This window comes from Thunnus albacares, chromosome 13 (assembly GCF_914725855.1).
Source record: "Thunnus albacares chromosome 13, fThuAlb1.1, whole genome shotgun sequence".
NCBI classification, from domain to species: Eukaryota; Metazoa; Chordata; class Actinopteri; order Scombriformes; family Scombridae; genus Thunnus; species Thunnus albacares.
This window is the reverse complement of record NC_058118.1, coordinates 3,022,654-3,045,040: the sequence shown is the minus strand read 5'-3', so window position 1 is coordinate 3,045,040 and position 22,387 is coordinate 3,022,654. Positions and strand designations below refer to the sequence as shown.

At 39.7% G+C, this 22,387-nt stretch overlaps 1 protein-coding gene across 1 annotated transcript in view; it reads left to right on the top strand.

Moving 5' to 3' along the window:
* pknox2 (pbx/knotted 1 homeobox 2) overlaps nucleotides 1-22,387 on the top strand; it is a 119,613-nt gene that overhangs the window by 23,088 nt on the left and 74,138 nt on the right. Inside the window, exon 3 of the mRNA XM_044371125.1 lies at nucleotides 7,300-7,380. The gene's annotated coding sequence lies outside the window, so the exon portion shown is untranslated. The remainder of the gene's footprint in view (nucleotides 1-7,299; nucleotides 7,381-22,387) is intronic.

Below are 22,387 nucleotides of genomic sequence, written 5' to 3'. Positions count from 1 at the left end.
ATTCCACAAATTCTTGCTTTAAATTTCCTTCAGGCCACCACAAGAACTGAAGAAAATCTCTGTCTTTCTAACTCTAACCCAATGCCACAGGTTCTTGTCTAAATCATGTGAGGACTCCTAACAAAAAACTGGTGAGATAAGGGCCTTGTAGAAGTTGATTGTTATATATATATATATATATTTTTTATTTTTTTTCCCCCATAGTCAAATACAACACGAAGAGTTCCTTACTGATAACGTCATTGAGAAAGTTGATGTATTCCGTGGTGTATGGAAGTTTTCATTTCTCTCAAACGTCCTCTTCAATCCAAGAATGTGCTGATTGGCAACACATTGATTGTTTGGCAGAGAGACCTCTTCTTTCTTAAAGGGAAGTTTCAAGCTTTAATGTCCACTATGAAGCTTGACTGAACCTTTCATGATTTCCATGAACTTCACATCATCTTTTCACATCTCCTCTTTATCTTCTGATGTATTTTCATTGAAATCATGATTGTACTGATTATTCAGCAACTCTTCCTTCCTTCTATGGAAATCCTGTCAATGTAGCAGTGGGATAGTCACTCTCACACTGCTCATCACTGCATTCTTGAGGGGGACCATTAATAACCCATCCCAATAGGGTCCTAATGGCATAGGGTTCGTTTCTATGACTGTTGACTACTTCCCAAGGTTCAAGCATTTTGGAGACATTTGTACCTTTCAACAACTCCACTTCAGCTTGAATGTGAGGCACACCAACACCATCCAGGTATGGCCAGTCAGCCAAATCCTTTTCTTTAATGATGTTATTTGTGCTCTCTTCTGGGTGTAGACCTCTGGTAGATCATAGTACCATTTCCCAATGAGACTTGAAATCTCCAAACCTGTCAACATGTAGCTGGAAACTGATGCTTTTGAGCCCATGGTTCATAAGCTTATTTGGATTTTCCTTCCATTCATATTTAGTTTCCTCATCAGTTTTTCCGAACAAAATATGGCTGCACTACCCGAATCTAGAAATACATGAAATGTTTGTATGACTTTGTCTCCCTTCTCAGACTTCGCCTGCACCTATAGGATGGATAGAATCCTGTCACTGTTCACTTATCACCACGTTTGAAGAGACAAGTGTGCTACTCACCAACGGTTTCTTTGGCTGTTTTGGGTCTGTGTTGACTGCTCTCTCTCTTTGGTTGATGTGAAGAATGCTGGGATGGTTTTGGCTACACACTTTACAAATCAAGTGCTCATCACAGTCCTTGCTCATGCTCATGTGTGCAATGCGAAGGCAGCCAAAACAGATTCCTGTCTCCTTCAGAAAGTTAGTCTTGTCCCTGTGTGGTTTCTCCGCTAATCTTGGAAACTGCTCCAGTGTGTGACCTCGAAAGCAGCACATACAAAAGCTGATGTTGTTTGCAGATGAACCGCTTTGCCATTGAACCTGGGTAGGCTTATGGATTCTTCAAATGTAGGGGTTAATAGTAGTAACAATACTTGCAAAACTGTCTCCTTTGAGTCTTTGCTTTAAGTGTGATTTCATCCTGTTCACATTTTTACTCACTGTACAGAGTTGTGTATTTTGAACGTCCCCAAAGATTGGGTCAGACACTGTTTTGACTTGACGCTTTTTTAATGTGACACGATCAATGAACTGTGCCCTGTGATTTAAATCTTTCCAGTATCTCACATGCAGAGATTCTCCATTTTTCTCTTAGCTTGTATGGAAGCTTCAAAATCATTGTTCTCATATTCGCTGGCATATCCAGTTTGTCCGCCATTGCATTGCAATACTAATGCAAAAAAAGAGTACATAGGCTTGAAGAGATTTAACATTCTCAGGCTTCATACTGGCCAGCCGAGGGCTTTCTCCATAAATGCTGCAGTGATCTTGTGTTCGTTCCCAAAGTGTTTCTGTAGCATATCTTTAGCCATAGCGTAGCCTCTGTTTGGAGCCATATGCTGACAGCTATGCACTAGCTCTCTTGGCTGACCTCTTGTGCATTCATCCAAGAAATACAAACAATCCCCTCTGTTACTTGTGTTACTCTCCGCACAATGTTCAAAGGCTCTGATAAATGTTCTGTTCTGCAGAGGATCCCTGTCAAAAAATGGAATTTATTTTGGTGGTACTAAGTGAGATGTTTGTTGCTGTATTAGCAATGTTGTTATTTCATTTTACATTTGCAGTAAATTGCAAAGAGCTGATGTTTTGTCATTTCCTTGAACAGATAGTTGAGACTTATGACATTTTGGTTTGTTAGCTGCACATGAGGATCCAAGAGAGAGAGATGTTTTTTTCATGCACTAGTGTTTTATTTAGTTGACTGTCCTGACTGTTGTCTTATGTTGCATTCCTGTATGAATGTTTTTGTCACTGTTGCATAGATGGTTGTTGTTGTGAATCTACAATTGTTGGCTGATATTCTTTGGCATGTGGGCTGAGAACGGTAGAGGTTTCCTTTAACCTTGCTCATTTTTCAAAGTACGATTCCATTCCATTTGATTGTGCATTTGAGAACGCTTGGTGACTAGAGGCTTTAAATACTGCTAATTTAGCTGCAGAAGCTGCCATTTCTGTATCGAGCTCCAGCCTTTCCTTTTTCTTTCTCAGCAACTCTGCTTGCTCCTCCAGAGCAGGCTTCTCTTTTAAGGCTGCAGCACGAGCTACAAGTGCAGCTCTCTCTGCCTCTGCCTGAATGCGTACTGATGCAGTAGAAATGTACTGGATTTGCTGGTTCTTGAACTGGTGTGACTTTTTCAGCTTGATTTCTTACTAGAAACATTTGTTTCAAGATTGGAAATGTCACTGGGTTTTACTTTACTCATTACAATCCTCATTGTTAACATTTTTAGGTTTGGAAATTTCTATATTTGACAACCTCTTATTCACATCGTCAGTGAATTCATCAACACTCAACATTTTTGCTTTGAACCATATCTTATGTTTCTCCTTTTCTTCGGGAGGTAAAAACTGTGACAAAGATTAGTGTTTTGTGTTTGTATTTGGCCAAAGTACAATGCACCTCCGTTTCAGATTCTCTGTCCTGCATTAGGCCCTGAATTGTCCTTTTTAGTTTAGATGCTTTGTTTATTTAGTTTAGTTTAGGATTTCCTCGCTTGCCCCATTTTATCCATCAATGCTTTATGTTTAATAGAACATTTTTTGACAGATTATCTTTCTATTTCACCATTGGCCGCGCCCACATTGAACTGCATTTCAACCACAGCGGGCTCATTAACAATACAACCTTTATTCTGTACCCTTATATCAGAATCCATCACCAATCAAGTACAATCAAATATATAAACAACACAATGTCACAGAGAGACCACCCCACAGCTCTTATAAATACAAGTTGGAAATGCATTGGATTTACAATCAAAATAAATGTGTGCTTACAACTTAAAAATGGCCATATACTGTTGGTAGTGCTACAATACTTCTGTCCATTCACTGTCCATTGTTGGTTGGCAAAAAGTAGATTGTGTCTATATTGCATTGCACCGGCATTTTAATGCCTTGTCATTTTGTTTCATCATGATTTTAATGCATTAACACATTTTTAAAAATGTTTTTATGCTGCCTTCCTGCAAAAAGAATTTCTTCTTAAGAGACAATAAAGATCTGTATTGAACTGAACTGATCTGTATCAATGTTTCATATTTTATAAACTGGTCATATATTTTGCGTGTAATATCTTACTCTCCAAAGTAACTTTTAATTGTAGCTGTCACATTAATAGTGGAGTAAAAATACAGTATATTCCTCTGAAATGCAGTGATGTAGCAGAAAACAGAAATACCCAAGTACTTAACTATACATGAGTACAGTACTAAATGGATTTAGTTATTTTCCACCACTGACTATATATGTGTACCTGTGTACAGAACATATGTGGAAGCTGCAGTGTGAGCGATGGTGGACACATTCAGGAATGCTAATGTTTCCTCTGTGGCTTTTGTGAGGAACACAGTGATTAGACCTCCAACCCCCTGGGTGGAGCCCCTCACTGCACCGGCTCCCGCTCTGATTTACTTTGACGTCAACAGGAAGGTCAGCTGGGTCCCAGAGGGGTCATGGAGAGATGGGGAATGGTGTGTGTGGCAGGCTTCACTACAGAGATGCTCCTCTAGGATCTCAGACGGGGCCGGAGGGATGGCCAAGGAAGGAAGGGCCCTTGGAGCTTAGGGAAGGATTAGTGAGAGGCTAAAATGTTTTCTTTGTGGCTGAAAGAAACCTAAGAAATGCTCTCACCCAAATCTCCCATGGTCTGAGGGGGCTGTTTGGCAGGGAAACTCAAGCTACATCCTAAAGACTTTTTCGTTTTCTTGGGCTTTGAGCTTGTCTTTACTATCATGAACATGCCCTATTTTCTTTCACAGTTCTGATCTCCATATCTTTTATTGTTAAGACAGAGCCTGATGGAAATAAACCCTGGTTCAACCAGTGGATTTCCATCCGAATAAAGTCCATTTATTGGAATTATGACTGGGGTAATTTAATGGACAATATGGGAATGGAAAAGCTGTTGATAAAGACACTGAGATACATTGCATTGGATTATTTTTTTTAGTAAATGTCTGCCTATGGCATTAATACATTTCATACATGTACCTCTGATAAATAACTTTATCAAAATTATTGTATTAGATCATCAAGCACATTCTTTGTTTTTGTTTTCAGTTTAAATCATGAAATATGGTGAACATCAAGAGCAATAACAACTTGACTAATACTAGTTCTTGAAAACAATCTTCAAAAAATTGCTCTGCAATTTTCTTATGGAATTTTCTGACTTTAATCATTTATTTTTTACATCTCTGATGACGTAAATACTTCTAATTGAGTTTTCTCATGATTTGCATGACAGTGGGATAGAATATTAACTTTTTATTGTTTTTTCCATCCACCCCATGTGTGGGGAGATTGATAAAAAGAGAAAAGTTTGAACTCTTCTCACTAAATCTCCACAGCTTTCATTCCAATCTCCCCCATCCACCCGGGGCCTCCGGTAGTACCTACCTACCACACACAGTAGTCCCCACTGAGCTGTGCAGGACTGGATAAATACCATCCCTTCAGAGGCTCTGTGTTAGCAGATTGCTGGAGGTAGGCGGCCTGCTGTGAGGCCCGACCACACTCCCACTGTTCTGGAGGAGCTTTAAGCGAAAGATCAGGTGTCCAGCCCTGAATGCTTGATTGAACTTAAATCTTTTGCATGTGCGCTATAACTCCTCTCCAGTGCTATGCTCAGTGTGGCTCAGACAGGGCCAGCCAGTCAATTGCTCAAAGGAAGTAGAGTCACAGAGGCTCTCTGAACTTCTTGTTTTAACCTATGTCATTGAAAATTATTATCAAATGTATTTTGTTTGCAGTGATGGAGTGTTACACAAAAAGTTAGATTAACTGTAAGTCCAGTTAATGATCATTATAAGGCAGTAACAAAGTGAGTAGAACAAAAAGTAGAACAAATACAAGCACTTTGACACTATGATTTATACTACACACTTAAAAGTACAAGTACACAACCAACACAACTACAGTTTCATTTTCATTACAGGAAAAATCTTCTTCCAATGATAACAATTGACTCAAACTATAACATTTTACACCACATTTCTAATAATTAATAGCTAATAATTAATACCTCCATTACATTTTTCAGAGCTACTTTCTGATTCAAGCTTTTACTTGCAGTATGTACCATACCATCAAAGTTTTACATTGCAACAGATATTTTGGCTACGTTCACTCTCATTTTGACATCAAAAAAGCATGGCAGTTTTATTCTTGACCTTGGAAACAGTAGTTTAACAAAAACATTCAGAGGTCCACATACAAGCTTTTTTAGGAGCTTTTTTCTGAGGAAGTCTGTGAGATGTGGTTAGATTTTTTTGCATCAAAAGTAGTTTATGTGGATTCCTGGTAGCCTGGTGGTCTCAGATACATACCACATTACCACAGCGTCTCCAGTTTGAATCCTGCAGGCAACTTCTGTTTGCACATCATCTCCTTGAGTTCTGTCAGTCTTTCTGTTTGGTGTCAAATAAAAGAAATTTACCAAAAAGTGGTTTACTACATTCAAACAAGTCCCCAAATAAACTGGGTTGTCTGGTTGTCTGAACTTTTGTTTTACTTAGACTACTGCTTTCACCATGTCCCCAGATCTACGCAGTCAAACTGGAAAGTAAAACTTTATTATTATGGATGGGGATGACGAACAGTATAAAAACAAGACTCAAGTCGTATACTTAAATACTTATTGATGCAGTTGATTAGGATACAATCAAATTAAACACCAACAGAAACTTGTGTGTCAGTGACAATTAGTTATACAGTGGGCTGTCCTTAATAAAACATTGTTGAATAATAGACTGTAAATGGAATAATGTGTAAATGGCTCAAATTCAAGTAATATCAATTTCTGGTTCAGGCTTTGAGGATATGTCCTGCTCTAAGGGCATTTTAGTTGAGGATAAAGCTGCTTTTATTCTATATTTTTCATCAACAAATCTCATAAAAAAACCAACAATGAATTGATCCTACTAACAGTATTGTGTGTGTATCCAAAGCCTGGTATTTCTTAGGTAGAGATAGAGCTCTATTGTTGTCCAAAAACTATTCAAATCACCATAGTGAGTCACACTGTTGCACTGGATGACATGTTCCTTCATTACCATCACCACACACTGTAGCATATTTTTACTCAAAGCCACATACACTGTCCTGCTGCCCGAAATACTCACTAGAGCACTAAATGTGGATTAATCTGCCACTGAAAATAGTTCCCAACAAATGCACTGTTTCTTTCGGTTTGAATAATGTTTATTAAAAACTACGGCGCCCCGCTGTTTTAGGAAATTGCTGAGCTTTTTATTAAAAAAAAAAAAGAAACTATATATTTGTAAGCTGTTTTTAACGATTTACAACTTCAGTAAGAACTAATGGACTTGGAGCTGAGAGCCGCAGACAGGGTAGGAAAATCAGAAAGTATTAAGAGATGGACTAACACACAGTTAGGTTTGGTCTTTTTATGGGATTTGTTGAAAATAAGAAAAATAGAGAATAATGCCAAATTCATTGTTTATATGTATTAGTTGTAGTATGCGACACAGACTAATTCATTAACCTCTGCTAGTGTGTCGGCACTGATACTGGTATGACTGCACTGGTGGTTAAGGGGTTATATCCTTAGAAAATAATGCCTTTATGTCCTTCAGTGCATCCCTGCTTGTATGAACATGTATTTTTTTCGTAATGTTCTTTTCAGACTTTATTAAATTGTTATTAAATGATTAAATTGCATCTGTCAACAGGCTTTGTGTGGAGAGTTGGATACTGGGCCACGGAGCGAACACAAAACCGAAAGCTGCTGTGTTGCTGTGGGCAAGCTAACTGTAAGTTGTCAGTTACCTTCCTATACACCATATGATATAGAGAGCTGAAGTCATGATGTCACTTCCTGCCTAGCTTCATTCCACTAGCTTCTGTAGCTCAACAAAATATCTCAGTCAGCATTTCTTTAATTGGTCTTTCTGAAACAATTAAGTATGTTCCCAGGGTTTCCTAAAGGCTGTGTTCCATTTTTAGCTATTTGCGTCATTACAAATGTCAGTGGGATTTAAAGTTAGGTTTTCCTACTTCTGGAAGTTCTGGTTTCACTTCAGCTCCCTATAGCCAGGTCATATAAGCTTGTGTTTGTTTAATGATATCATTAACAAAGAATCTTGATAAATAGTAAATGGGCTGCATTTATATAGTGCCCTCCTATTCGTCCTAGTCTTCTGACCACTCAAAGCGCCTTACATTACTCGTCAACATTCAACCATTCACACACACATTCATACACTGATGGCAGAGGCTGCCATGGCAGGCGCCAACCTGCTCATCAGGACATTCACACACACACACTCACTCACCAATGGCACAGCCTTCGGGAGCAATTTGGGGTTCAGTATCTTGCCCAAGGACACTTTGACATGTGGACTGGAGGAGCCGCGGATCAAACCGCCAATCTTCCGATTAGTGGATGACCTGCTCTACTTACTGAGTCACAACCGCCCTGTTGTTTTTGAGATAGACTCTCAATAACAACATGTCTGGCATAGCTGATCTGTTTCTTCAGAGGCCAGCATCAGTATGTGATTTAATTTAAGAGCACACAATCAAATGTCACGCTATAAACATGTTGGCGTGCCTGAGTACACGCTTAATGATTACCCTGCTGCAATTCACTTCAGCTGGTCAAAACCAAACGATCATTTCAATCACTTAAGCATGTTTTCAACATTTCTTCAACCCCCTCAATGAGGATTTTGATTTCTGTGCTGAGTTCTTGCTGAAACTTCAATCTATAGCCCTGTTTTTCTTTTTAATGATTGATGACTCAATCTCCAACAAGCATACAATTTGCATCTTGGACCAGGATGAAAATGAATGTGACCTGATGGGAATTGAGGATGTGGGTGCTTTTTCTATGAGGGTGATTTGATTTTGATTCTGACAGTTGCAATTTTATTCTCAATAAAAGGCCAATAAGACCAGGTGATGAGAAAAGGGACCTCAAACACTCAACATACTGCATGTCTGCTTGTATGTTGTCTTTGCAAGAAATGGTGAAGCAATGGGAACCAAAGGCCATCTCACAAGAATGTAAATACTGTATAGGTAAACAAAAGATGACAGTGGCTCCTTTCTAATGGCATGTGGAGACATAGAGCAGGGCAGTATACTGGTTTCTAACAATACACTCAAACAATTGCCTGGCTGTGCAGTGTTGCTTTGGAGTGGATAGTAGTTCTGTATTGTATTGCCATGACAGAAAGGGTCATTAAAGCCCCCAAATGTTTTTGGATGCCCATGACTGGAACTTGAATTCCCACAAACTCCCCACAAAAACACTCAGAGAGGTTGCGGTTGCTGCTGAGTCACTTAAACAGTGAGGTAACCATGTAGTGTTCCACTTTTATGTAAAGTGTCCATTTGTGCAGGTTTAGATTATCTGGCTGGGTTCGGTGGAAAATGTTGTATGTAGATAAGGACAAGTAGATTAATAAAACACACACCATTATTAAGCTGTTGCAGCGCTAATTAGTTGGTTATTCGAAATGTTACTGCTTTAGGTAACTAATTGCTGCTGTAGAAAATATGTCTTAGCTCTAACATTCCCAGACAAGATAACTGAGTATTCATGTTGTTGTAGCTGTGATAACTACCCGTGTGTGGCCTGATGTAATGACTTTGAAGCTAACACAATAGCTAACAACGTTGTCACAATATGTGCTCTATTTGGAACCATTTAATTGCACAAAACAGTTACGAGACAATAAACTGGTTTAAAGGACTCTGCCTAGTTATTATTGCTATAACTACACAGTCACATGGTGATTAAGAGTTAGATCATGCCCCATTTTGTTTGCCGTAATTATGATATTGTTTGTTGTTGTTGCCCATATCCACCTCCACCCAAGTCATGTCAGAGACAATGATATTAGAAATTAGGTGGAAACTGTTGTCTTGGAGCATTTGAATAATATTGCCTGTCCACATGGTTCAAATTGAAATAAGCCAAAGGACTTTAATGTTCTTTGCTCTCTGTTTGCAACTAATTGCAAATTTATTTGAAAGAACTTTGAGGCTTGTGGTCATTCCTGCTGAATTGAAAGTGATTCTGATTTTCTTTAAATCCAAAGGCTTTTAAAGGCTTTCTAAGGAAAGCCAGCACCATGCTACTTTTAGTTGCACAGTAGAGGTTTTGATGGGCAGTATTCAAGACTTGACCAGGAACCTGAGCAGGGCCGGGGTCCAAATTACATCACGTCTTATCCTGGTAGGATGTGGTAGTTTTGCTTTGTCTCAGCTCTGTGTGTCAATATATCTAATACCTGAATGGATGGCAGCAGACTCGCCTGCATGTGTGCGTTTTAATCATTACAGGGGAAAAAACAGCATGATGATCCTGTCAGCGCCGGTGTTCTCTTTCTGTTTGGGTCTATTACATCAACCACTTGATGATAAGTGTTGAGTTTTTGGCTATTGAAAATATGCCTCCAGATCCGAATGAATCTTTGTTGTAAAATTACACAGAAAAATAAAATTCTTTTGTATTGTGAAGGACCTGGAGACAAAATAAGAGCTTGAACAATGAACAATCTGTACACACATGGCAGTCTGGTTATACTAAGCCATTTGTGTCTTCATACATAGGCCAGACTAACCGCACAGCCAGCCTCCATGTCTTCTCATCCAACCCAATATCACGGCAGTTCGTGTATAGATTTGTGTACATGGACATGGATTCAGAATTTTTTTTCATAACACTCAGCACGACTTTCAAACTTAAGTATTACAACTGGAAGTATCTTTCGTGTCATTCGGGACTCGGGAGCACAGAAGCTGTATTGTTTTTTCTCATTAACTATAACTGCTACATTATTCTACATTTAATCACAAGATTTTATCCTTGTTTTTATTTCTTTATTTTAATTTGATCAGTACAGTCAATGGTCCGCGTCAGTCTGGCGGGCAGACTGGAGGAAGTATTGGACCATTGACTGTACGTATAAAATTAAAATAAAGAAATAAAGACAAGGATAAAATCTTGTGATTAAACGTTGAGTTATGTAGTGGTTATAGTTAAAAAATTAATAACAAATGAGAAAAAACAGCTTCTGTGCTCCCGAGTCCCGACTGATAGAAAAAAGAAAAGTGGTGCAGGCACAAGACATACTTCCAACTGAAATATATTAGTTGAAATATTCATGTCCATGTGCACAAATCTATAGATTAAATTTCGTGACTATTTCACAAACTGCTGTGATACTGGGTTGTCTCAGCCCCTAAGTGTTCCCCACTGCTGCCCTCCCTCTCCCAACCCAAAACCTCAACCTCCACTCCCTACCAAGGATTGTTTTACGCTTAATTTTGTTAGACTTAATGAGATTTCACTAATTAAATCTCCTCCTGGTTGGGGACCCCCCCCCTTACATTGTCCCCACCCCACACGCACAATCACTCTAACCCATAGAGAGATTACTTGTAGAGCTATTTTAGACAAACAAACTTTTTTTGACAGTGGGTTGCACAATGACTGACCTGTGTTACTCTCTGTGGATTTCAAATTTCGCGCAGATGCTCCGCTCCTCTTGTGTTAGCCAATAGCTTTTCAAGTCTGAATTGGTGTGTGAGAGCAGGAAGTAACTGTCAAACACATCTAGATGAAGTGCTAAAGTGTATGTCAAAAGTTCTTTGTAACAACTTTTTCATCTTATTGGCAATATTTGTGATTTTACTTAAATAAAAGTGAAGATTTTATAATTAAATTGGTTTCATTTAAGAAACTTGTGAGAATTCTGAGTTTTCTTCAAAAAGTTCTCATCTAATCTCTCCCTAAAACAACCCGGCGCCCTCTACTATATATCCCTTCACTAATTGGTCATATATTGCAGCACAGTAGCTGAAGCTCAAAAGCAAATCCAAGTGACGGGACTTCACTGACAAAATGCAGGCATGTTGCAGATACATGTCCCTAATAGTAATCCCTGCATTAGCTGTGTGGCAGTACTAAAAGGGAAGTGCTGAAGGGTGGGACCATCTCAGTTCAAGCAGTGAGACCTTGGAGGCTATTGTTGACAGCAGCCGCTTGCCCTGCTATTGTGGACGATCCTCTGGGACGCTCTCTCTGACTATTATGGGAGCCAGCCTCCCGTTTCCCGTTTGAGCCCTGGACACCCGGTGCCAGCTCTGCCACTTGGTTCTTCAGCCAAAAAGTCCATTATACCCCTCACCCCCCCCTTCTCCTTCCCGTGCCCCTGTGTCCATTGTAGCCCAACTCCCCCATTCCCTGCCTCATTTATGCACACACACACACACACACACACACACACACACACACACACAAACATCACGTCCAGCTTCAGAAGCCTCTGTGCTGTGGCCCTCGGGTGGGTGAGTGGGCAGCGCGCCCGTTTCAGATGGGAGTGCTTCCTTGATAGAGGCCTGTGCTGATCGGGTTTCTGCCACCTGTCATTCAGCTTAGGAGGCAGGAAAGGGGGCAAGCGTGGTTGTGGGCGGTGGGGGTTAAGGGGCGGGGTAAACAGGAGAGATGCCATGGCAATCTGGCAGCAAGCCTGCAGCCTGCTGTTGTGTCAGTATTTTATAGCTTCCCAGACTTCTCAAGTGGTCCATTTTAGTTCTTGCAGTGGTGAGTTTTCCATTTAATAATAATATAATAATAATAAAGTAATCAATTCTTTTTTTTCTAAGTTTACTAAACCTTATACTATATATTTCATAGGCCATTTGTTGAATAGCACATAAAGAAAAGTTCAAAAGACAACACATTCAGTGTGATTCAGCGCACTCTGTGGTCTCACAGGTCAAACCATGCTTGTTTAGCTATAAGCGTTCCTTTTAAAAAGTTACTACATGTAGGTCATAGCCTACATTTATAAATGTTACATCGTATGTATGTACCACACATCATGTTCAAAAGGCTCAGTCTCTGGTTTTCTTAAACTGCATTTTTATTGAGGCACACCAGACCTCATTACATCTTTGTCACGTTTTTACAATCTAGATCATATTTTACTACTTTATTTAATGGTTTCATATTCACACTTGAAAGTACTTAGAGAGCAGAGACCTCTGCCAAGGCAACATCTTAATAATATATATAAAAGTTTTTAATCTGCCGGTCCAGATCTGTATAGGATTACACATAGTGATGGACAATCCTAGAAAAATTAGAACTTTGAACAAAGAAGGATGGTGCAAATTTCAAGTGAGTAAGACTATTGACAACTGAGTTATAACCATTTAATTTTAACACTATTGTAGTGCTACCTGTCTGTTAAATGCCATTACATTGGACAGGGATAGTGTTGAAAAAGGTCTTGGCAAGAAAAATGGTGGGAAATCTAGTTGAATTGAAATGAGGGTGGTAAATATGGATAGACTCATGTTGGACCAAAAACTTTCCACCAAATCTAACACAATTCTTTCAACAAAACAAACAGACAAAAAACAATCTCGAAAAATCAACAAAACTTTTGAGATATCCTCCCAACTAACACACAAATAGACAAACCAACTGGAACAAAAACATAACCTCCTTGGTGGGGGTAAAAAAACAATATAACCTGCTGTAATTCATCACTGGAATTCATCTCACAAACACAGCATGTTATTACAAATTAGATGCTAGTGGAATGCTGGCAGTAAAGTGTTTAGGGCCTCATTTAGCCTTGCTCATGGAGAGAAATTCATTTGCCTTTCCTCCTGAGTTAGAGAAGCAGGTTTCATCACTTGTGATTTTAGCCCTGCCAGGCTTATGTGCTCATTTTGTGAGATTTTAGTTAAATCAAGACGCCTGGAAGTGCATATTAATCATAAGAACTTTATAACTTTGGGAATTGAGCGTGATGCAGTTGTTGCTCATAAACATAATGTTGAAAAATGCAGAGTTTATTATAGGTATAGCATGCTTATTTTAGCTTGAATTCTAGCTTTAAATGTCAGGAAACCAACTCCTTCAGCCTCCTCTGCCCAAGTAAATATCAAACCATCTTTAGCAAATTATTTGTCAAATTCTAAGGCCTGAAATCTGGCCTTGGGTTAGGGGGATTCTCCGAGGTAATGGAATGATTTTAGGCTCTATCTTGGCTACAGAATGGGAAATCTACCTTTAATCTAAAAGGATTGGAAGGCAGACCGGCACGTGCCAGCACACTCTTTCTGACCTCTCTGTTACATGATTTTGGGGTCACGCTTATGCTCTTCATTATTAGCTTCACTGTGTGATCCCACATTTCCCTCCATCACACTTACTACCTCTATGCTTAACCATCATCCTCCAATCCATCCATATCCATTTCTCCCTCACCCAGGCTCTTTACCCTACCAACCCTAATTGTAATTATGTTGATTTAACTTAGACACATGCGGCTCCCTCCCTGCCATCTGAATGGAAGCTTATTAGTTTGAATATTTTTTTTTTATATTTATTTATTCCCATTTCTCAGGGTCCCTGTCGGCATTTCCAATTACTCTTGTCGTGCGGCTGTAATTGCCTCCATGCTAATGGCCGCCAGACAATCGTGCTAAATGAGGTGAGGCCGAGAGGCTAGGAGCCCGACTTCATTAAGAGCTAATGGGATTTTATAAGGCGGACTGAAGACCCAGCTCATCAAAAAGAGGGAGATGGAAGGAAAACAAAACAGATGGAGGGGGAGAGCCAAATCACCACTATTCTAACTTAGCCTGCTCCTTTTCCTGGCACTCTGATGAAAAAAAAAAAGAACAGGTTACTCTTCCTCTAGAAGACTGCTACCTAATTATAGAGAAAGACAATAGTACTGAAAGAACCGTACAGTGATTTACTGTGAAAAATACACATTGATAAGCGTTTTATTACAAGTGTGCATAATTCCTCTGGCTGTCCAGTTCAACATGAAATACAGCTATTTTTATGTGTCTCAGGCCCTTGGTAGCTTTCTCAAAGCAAGTATTTCATTTTTGGCAACGTAACAGAAATAGATAAATTATATATTTTACAACTGAGTGGACAGTACAGTCCAAGTCCTCCCACATTTTTCACACTTCATTTAGACAGAGAGAGACTTAGACGGGTGCAAACATGGGTGGATGGATGTGAATATGTGGATTTGTACACAACAGGACGTTATGAGATCAAGGCAATAATACATACTGCAAATCTGCATATGAGTTGAAGGCCAACCAACACCACCAGAAGCCCACTGGGTCAAACATAATAAAATCATTTTGAGCAGTTAAATCTGTTGTTGCCTGATGACAAATTGTGCTCTAATTACTATGAAAATATACATCGTGTATAGAGTGCTGCAAGAAAAGCTGTCTCAGAATTATCATTGTTATTATTGGTTTTGGTATGTTTCTTTAATTTTGATGCATAACAGAACAGAATCATTTCAGTGTGTGTGTGTGTGTGTGTGTGTGTGTGTGTGTGTGCTTAAGATACTATGTTTTGTTGCTTCCCACAAAATCTTTAGCGCAGACACAGTTCTCCATTCGGACCACCAAACCAAACCCCTCAGAGAAGTAATGATCCCGTACTGATCTGTCTGCCCTTGAAATGCATTGAAAGGCAGCCATCCATCTTGGTGAAATCGTTCGCCTCCCCATTGGAATATAGTTACATTGTGCGCTGTGCAGTTGCAAGATCAATTGCCCTATACTTTAATTTGCCGCGCCATCTTAAAGCTGACACGGTTTGTCTGCCGTTGGTTTCAGTTCAATGGCCTTTTTGGCTCCTGTAGATGAGGGGCCTGCCAAATTCTATTACACGCTGAATAAACCAACGTGTTCACCTGTGAGCAGAAAGCATTTTGGAGTCAGTGGGGTAATGGATACTGTAAAGCGAGTGTACAACTACCACAACCTCAACTTGGGTTCATTCTCTGGCTGTTAAGTATCTGGCGGTTTGTTTATGGGAGCAAGGAGTGGAATCAGTCGGGTACAGTTGTATGCATGTCAACTATTACTATAACATAACTGAGAAACATTTCTTTACTTTTTGCACCATTGACAAAAACTACATGAAACTGATGTTTTTGTAACCTGCACATGCTGTGCTGTAAGTTTAACACTATAGAAGCTTCTGCAAACCAAATGTCTATCTGAATATCACATCTTAATGGCAGAATTGTCCTTTAATTTAACTAGCCCTTAGTGGGTACAGAAGTTTAGGGTTCTGCAGGGCTACATCTCCACAGTGAGGCCAAATGGGAGGTAATTATCTCTTTTGGGGACAACATGCAAATAGCAATCATGGAGTCGGTATCGAGGGAAATTCAGTGGTATAAACAACTAGGAAGCATTGTACGGCTTGCCTGGACACTCAGTGGAAATTAGGCCAATTATCCAGGTCAGATCTGTTGTGGGCAGTGACTAGAGGTAAAACTATTGTCATTTGAAGGAAAGATGATGCAGTCTGATGTTTTTTTTTTTTAAATTGTCTACATGTTAAAACTACTGTAAAGATGACGGAGAATCTCGTGTGGCTTTTGTGAAGTTGTTTCACTGTTGTGCCATTAAATTATCGTATAATGAAAATGCATATATACATTCACTGATGTTATAGAAGTAGAAGCCACACCATATAGATGATTCTATGACATATATATATATTCAAAATCAAACAGGTACAAACTTAAAAAAACAGTACAAAACAGAAATTGCTATTAGAAACTGCTATTAGTTAGCATATTGTTAGCCTAATAGAAAAAGTATTTAGTGTGAAAGTTCCCTCTTGACCTTGGAAACCATAGCTGGACAAAGAAGAGAGATTGGTATTGATTCAAAAATAAAGATTTAAAGATCATCTGCTTCCTATTTGCTAGGATTAGCCCTTATAGCCCAATTGACCTTTTAGCCTTAGTAGTGCTCATCAGGCGCAACTGAGCCAGCACAAATAATAAATAATGCAGAAAATACTTCTAATAAACTTCAACAGTGAGACTTAAACTACTGTATGTCTATTTGTCTCAATCAAAATACTTCTCCACAATACAGTATGGATGATAAAATGCAAGAATTCTTAAATATCTGTCCTAATACCACGGTCTTAAAGATCCACAGTCAACTGAGTAATAATATTACATTAAGTATGGTCATTTTGAGTTATGGGTCCAGTTTGGGAGCTGAAATCATACTGAAATATACAGTCAACTCAGTCATGTCTTTATTGTACTTTGCCACAATCTCTCTGTTCTTTTCCACAGACTTTTCCTGAAGAATCTAGTAAGTAAGGCAGATGTGTCTAATCATTTGGGCTGCGGGGTGTTTTTGTCCCCTAAAATGCCGTCAAGGCTGCACTGATGGTGGGACGATGGTTGTAGTTTAAGGCTTGGGCCTGGTAGGAACAGCTGTCCTACAGCTGCCATCTCTCCTGCTTTTGGGGGTTGGGGGGGGGGGGGGTTGAAAAACAGTCCCAAACCTCCTGGGTCAGAGCCCTGGTATGGCGGTCTCCCTGGCAACTGGAGCTGAGACTGTGATGTGTGTCTGTCTGTGTATGTGTGTACAGTATGTGTGTGTGTGTGTGAGCAGGGAGAACAATCTGGCCAGTGAGAGGCAGAGTACCGGGGGTAAAGGGTACAGAGTCGATCCTCATTTTATCTGTATCTCTTTCAATTCAGCCACTATTGGCATTAACTGTTTCCCCAAGATAATATGGGACATGGCCAAACAGTGCACAAAGTGTCTTTTTTTTCCCCCCAAAGCCAACAAACAACCACATTCAAGCCACATTGAGATGATTAATATTCTGTCTCTCTCTCTTTTTCTCTAACTACTCTGTAAGCTCAGCACTAGGGAATGTGAAGCTCCCCAAGCAGGGCAAGACGTTGAGAAAGGGGAAAAAGGAAAGAGGGGGGAGGAGAAGGGAGATCAGTGAAAAGAGGAGAACGTGAGTTTAGGAAGAAAGAAGAGAGAGCAATGGCAAGAATGAGAAAGAAGACGGGGGGATGGAGAGGAGAGGAGAGGAGAGGAGAGGAGAGGAGAGGGTGGGCTCTGGAGATGGAAAAGAAGGGAGGACAGGGGATGAATAGGGGAGGGAAAGTGGATATGTGGAGATACTTGGCTTTGGCCCCATCAAAATAGCGGTTGTCATGCTAACTCAACCCTCCTCTCTCTGTCTTGCGCGCACACACACACACACACACATGCACACACACACACACACACACACACACACACAGACACACAGCCAGACTCTCTTTCACCTTCAGACCCCAAACCTCTTCCACAGTGTCTAATCAAATGCACTACTTATTAAAAACCTAACGTAAAAAACAAAGTGTAAAGAAAGCCAGAGGAGTTACTGTATGTACAGTGTATTAAAAAGCAAAAATGATTTCTTCTACTTACTAAAATGTCATGTTTTGCAATAACTTAACAATATGTAAACTTTTTGTGCAAATGCACCAACAGGTCATTTCAAAGTTTGGATTCTTGCTGTTTTTTTTTCAACTTTGATTCATATCCAAACTGTTTTTTCCAACTAGCGCATATCGATACAGTGGTTGCCTAATCCTGGCAATTATCTTAAACAATGTATTCTCACGCTTAAACTTCAAATGATAGCGCCCACAAACCTTCTGTGCAAACACGTTTGATAAAACAGCCCGAGTTTGTGTTGTGTGCAGTGAGAAATACTGTACAGTCCATTACAATAAGCTCGCAAGACAAAAGCACAGTAACAGGTGTTAGCTGTGACACATGAGCAGTTACTGTGTATTGGCTGATTAAGGTGTGAGAGGAGAGTGTGTGTGTGTGAGTGGGAATGTGTGTGTATTTATGGAGAAGAGCTTTTTTTTTATTGACATCAGCACATACGTTGGTGAAAACTGAATTTAAATTCACTGTGTTTTTTAAGGACAGCGAGTTATACAACTATTTGAAAAAGCAACACATTTTACATCTAAATTGCCTCTATGCTCATATTTAGATGCAAATGTATGCAGTCGCTATGAGAAACAAATTTGAAACATCCATTAACACCACCTGAACCTTATTGTGCCTAATGGTATTTTTTAATCTACTGTGGTGTAATATTTTAGGATAATTGTTGTACTGCTGTGATATTTGTAATCCTCTTGTTTTTATAAGATAATTATTGTAATTTCTCATAAGAGACAGATTCAAACCTAAACAGTGTCATTTTTGTTGTCAACTATACAACATTTAAATGATTTGCAGACAGTTTTCAAAATAAAAGCCTGTGACAGGTTTTAAAAAAAACAAAAACAAACAAAAAAAAGAAACCCAACAACAACAACAGAATAAACAACTGAAAAGCATAAAAGCATCATACTATATGGAATTTTTCACTCTCAATTGGATTGGCTGAGCTCTCAGTAGAATTACTACCAGTACACAACAGCCTAACTGGAGTGTTGCATGGAATGTGAAAATTCAATTTAATATTTCTATAAACTATAAATGTTGAGATAAACATAATAAAAACTTAATTAAAATACTTTATATTTACAGTATATTTCCAAAGTGAGACACCAACTTTGATTCTAACATTAAATTTTAAAAAACAAAAAACCCTCAGGTAATGTTGAAATAGTAGTTTGCATAACATCAGCTATGCTGGTAAACCAAATCTTTTATATTCTTCTAATTTCTGGTTGTGGATCTTCTCTAAAATCCATGTTAATTTTGGGAACATGATTCTAAAATACCTAATGCATCAGCAAATTGATTGTCTCAGGTGACATCTCGATGTTTTGAAGCTTCTTTTTGTTGCAACTTGGTCCACAAGTCAAAAAACAAAAATCACACCATCAAAAAAAGTTGAATGGCCTTCATAATTTCACATCCACATGAACATGAAATATGTAAATTTTAGTCTTCATTCATGTCTTTACAGCGGTAGAAGGCTCTCTGCTTCCCTCAAGGCCTTTAGATGCGCACGAGTAGAAAGATTAAATAAAAGACAGACACAGCCAAATCTTTATACGTGATGCATTCTTAGTCACAAGTGGGCCAGTTTTGGCCGCACGATGACAGGAAAACACCAAACACAGAGGGGCTGGACGTTGTTTCCATAGAAACAGACCTCATGTGAAAAGGTCACTGTCAGAGGTTTTTCTCAGTAAAAAGGCAGAAGGATTATAGGAGGGAGGGAGTCGGACAAGAACAAAAAAAAAGCAGTTTTATTATCCATTTTTATACATCCTTCTTTCCCCCCAACGAATATTCTAACAATGATAAAAAATGTAGGATTTAAATAGTGCAATTACATGGCTGCGAATGGTGAGAGCCCCCTCTCTTTTTTATTATTATTTCTTTATTCTCTTTTGAAGTCGGGAATTGAAAAGGGAGAGTGGTCGACAGCCCGCGCGATGCCTGAGCTTTGTGTTTCGGTGCAGATATGTCGCCTGCCTGCCCCCTCAATCACTGGCAGCTCCTTCCTCTCTCCCCTCCCTCTCAAGTCATTTTAATTAAGTCAGTCTCACTGGCATGGTGGCAAAGATAATTGGAGAGGGTTTTTGGATGCCATTTACTCTAAATGACGCCTGTTTCTTCCCATTCTCTCGCCTTTTCTCCACTCCCACAGCTTCTCCTGCTACCCCTCCCCTCCCGCTCCTCATCTCCTGGCAAGGAGTTACCTATCTCCCCTTCCCTTCCCTTTTCTCCGCTTCCATCTTATATTCAAACGTGAAATATGGATTAACCTCTTCTGTGTGACTGAGGGGACGACTTCCTGTGAATTGCAAATTTTGGCCAACACTGCAATTTATTTGAAATGGCAAATCAGGCAAAGCAATTTACTGGAAATGAGGAGGTGCTTTGAACTTTCCTCCTTTGAAAAAGTTTGTGTTTTCTCATTGCATTGGGGAGCATCTGGGGATAAAAAAAAAAGTCTTATAGAAACATCTATGCTGTGTTTTAATGAAAAAGTCTTTATTTCTGTGAATAGGGTGTTGAGGAATGCTTTGAAAATTTTTAGTCATCAAAGAAATTGCATGTTGTCAATGAAGTTCAGAGTTGTACTCTTGTTCCTCTATATTACTTCCATATGTCAGGAGTTGTTACTTCCATTAAAACCAAGCTACACAAGGTGCACAGTTTGTGTTTATTGATTACTTTGGTTGTATTACAACGTTAGCTCTAAATTCTTCTGTTTAATGTGGGAGAACATTGTGGGAATACATGATTGATAGGCCAAACTACACACAGTGAAAGGTGGAAGTACACATGTCCATACTAATCCATGTTAGCAGTACCACCAGTGTTTCAGTGGTGTACGTGTGTGTTAACCGTATGGGATTTGTCAGTGTGTATGAGTGTTAAGTGTGCGTGTGGGGCTCCCTCTATCAATCAGGTAGGGCCGGGCCCTGCTGCTGAAAGGGGGCTACAGTGGGCCACCCATCCAGTCAGTCGCTCTGGGGAGATCCAATGTCCTTAGTGCTTTAATGCGCTCCAGATGTCCCTTCAGCGCAAAGAGAGAGAGAGAGAGTGGGGGGAACACAGAGGGAGAATGCGAGACTGTTAGTACCTCGAAGCAGACCTCGATCTGGCTCACGGACTGTAGCTCTGCTTTGTCAAACGTTTTCCTCAGGGGGGGTTGCTGTTGATGCACCTGCAGTTTTGTTTTTGGTGACTGGTGAAGAGAGTTATTCCCCCATTTAAACTCATTAAATTAAGTCATTCTTGTCTCTTGAATAAGTGTGTATACGTCTTTGTGGCTTTGTGTTCTTTGCTTCTGTTTCCCCTCTGCTCCTGTAAACCATTTTTCTCATGCTTGGTTGATAGGTTCTTTTACTACTGCCACTCTTACTCTCTTTTTCCTTCTCACAGCTTCTCTTCTATCTCCAGCATGACCTTGCACTCTCCGTTTTCCCCCTCGTATTTCCCGGTGTCCACCCAACCGCCTGCAAGCCTCTACGTCTTCGTATCCCTTTTCTCTCCCGCTTTCCCTTTTATTTTCAGCTCTCTCCACCACCCATATTGTGCTCCCCCCTTGCTTATGTCTCTACCTCTGCTGTCCACCTCTCTGTCCGTCCTCCCCTGCCACACATGCTCCACGCCTCTCCCCATGGCATTTCAGAGGAAATTTAATATGGGTTTGTTTGGCGTTTCCAAGAATTCCATTCGGCTGCCGACTCTCTTTGCCCCCCGACACTAAGACAAACAGAGGCCGTCCAGCCAAGAGCAGCAAACACCACTGGTGTTGGCCTCATTATTTGGTCTTCGCATTTCAGACGACTCCAGCTCCACTTCATTTTGTGTTTGTTCCCTTCTGCCTGATTTCTTTTCTAGATAGCTTCACTTCTGGGTCTACTGCACCTACATGTGCAGAAATACATGAGCTCATTGGTAAAAAAGGCATCCATACAGTGTTATACAGTTTATATCTAAACAGCATTACATATAGGGAGCATTTGACAGCTTCTTATGTTACCTAGCGAGTAAAAATGATTTGAATATGAACAGATAATGCTCTCTGGACACGTACGAACATCATCCAAAATTTGGCGACCTAAATGCAACATGTCACACGACTACTTCTCAGAATCATAACTCAGTCAAATGGAAATACAGACATCACACTGCTACAATCAGTGGAGCCCACTCATTACTGTGATGGCAGGATCATCCAGGATAAATGTCAAACCTCTTTAGGCATCATATATAAAAGCTGCTCCTTATAACTTTAGATCTTGTCTCATAATCATCAGTTTCTGACTCTTTTTCATCAAAAGTGTCAATTGAATCCAGGGGACTGTTGTCTGTAAAATGTGAACAGGAACTGTTAGTAGCCAAAGCAGCATGACTTACCATGTTGCTGATTTTCCAAAATATAAGCAAATAAGCTAAATAGGCTTAAAAAAAAAAAAAAAAAGGAGGTAGTAG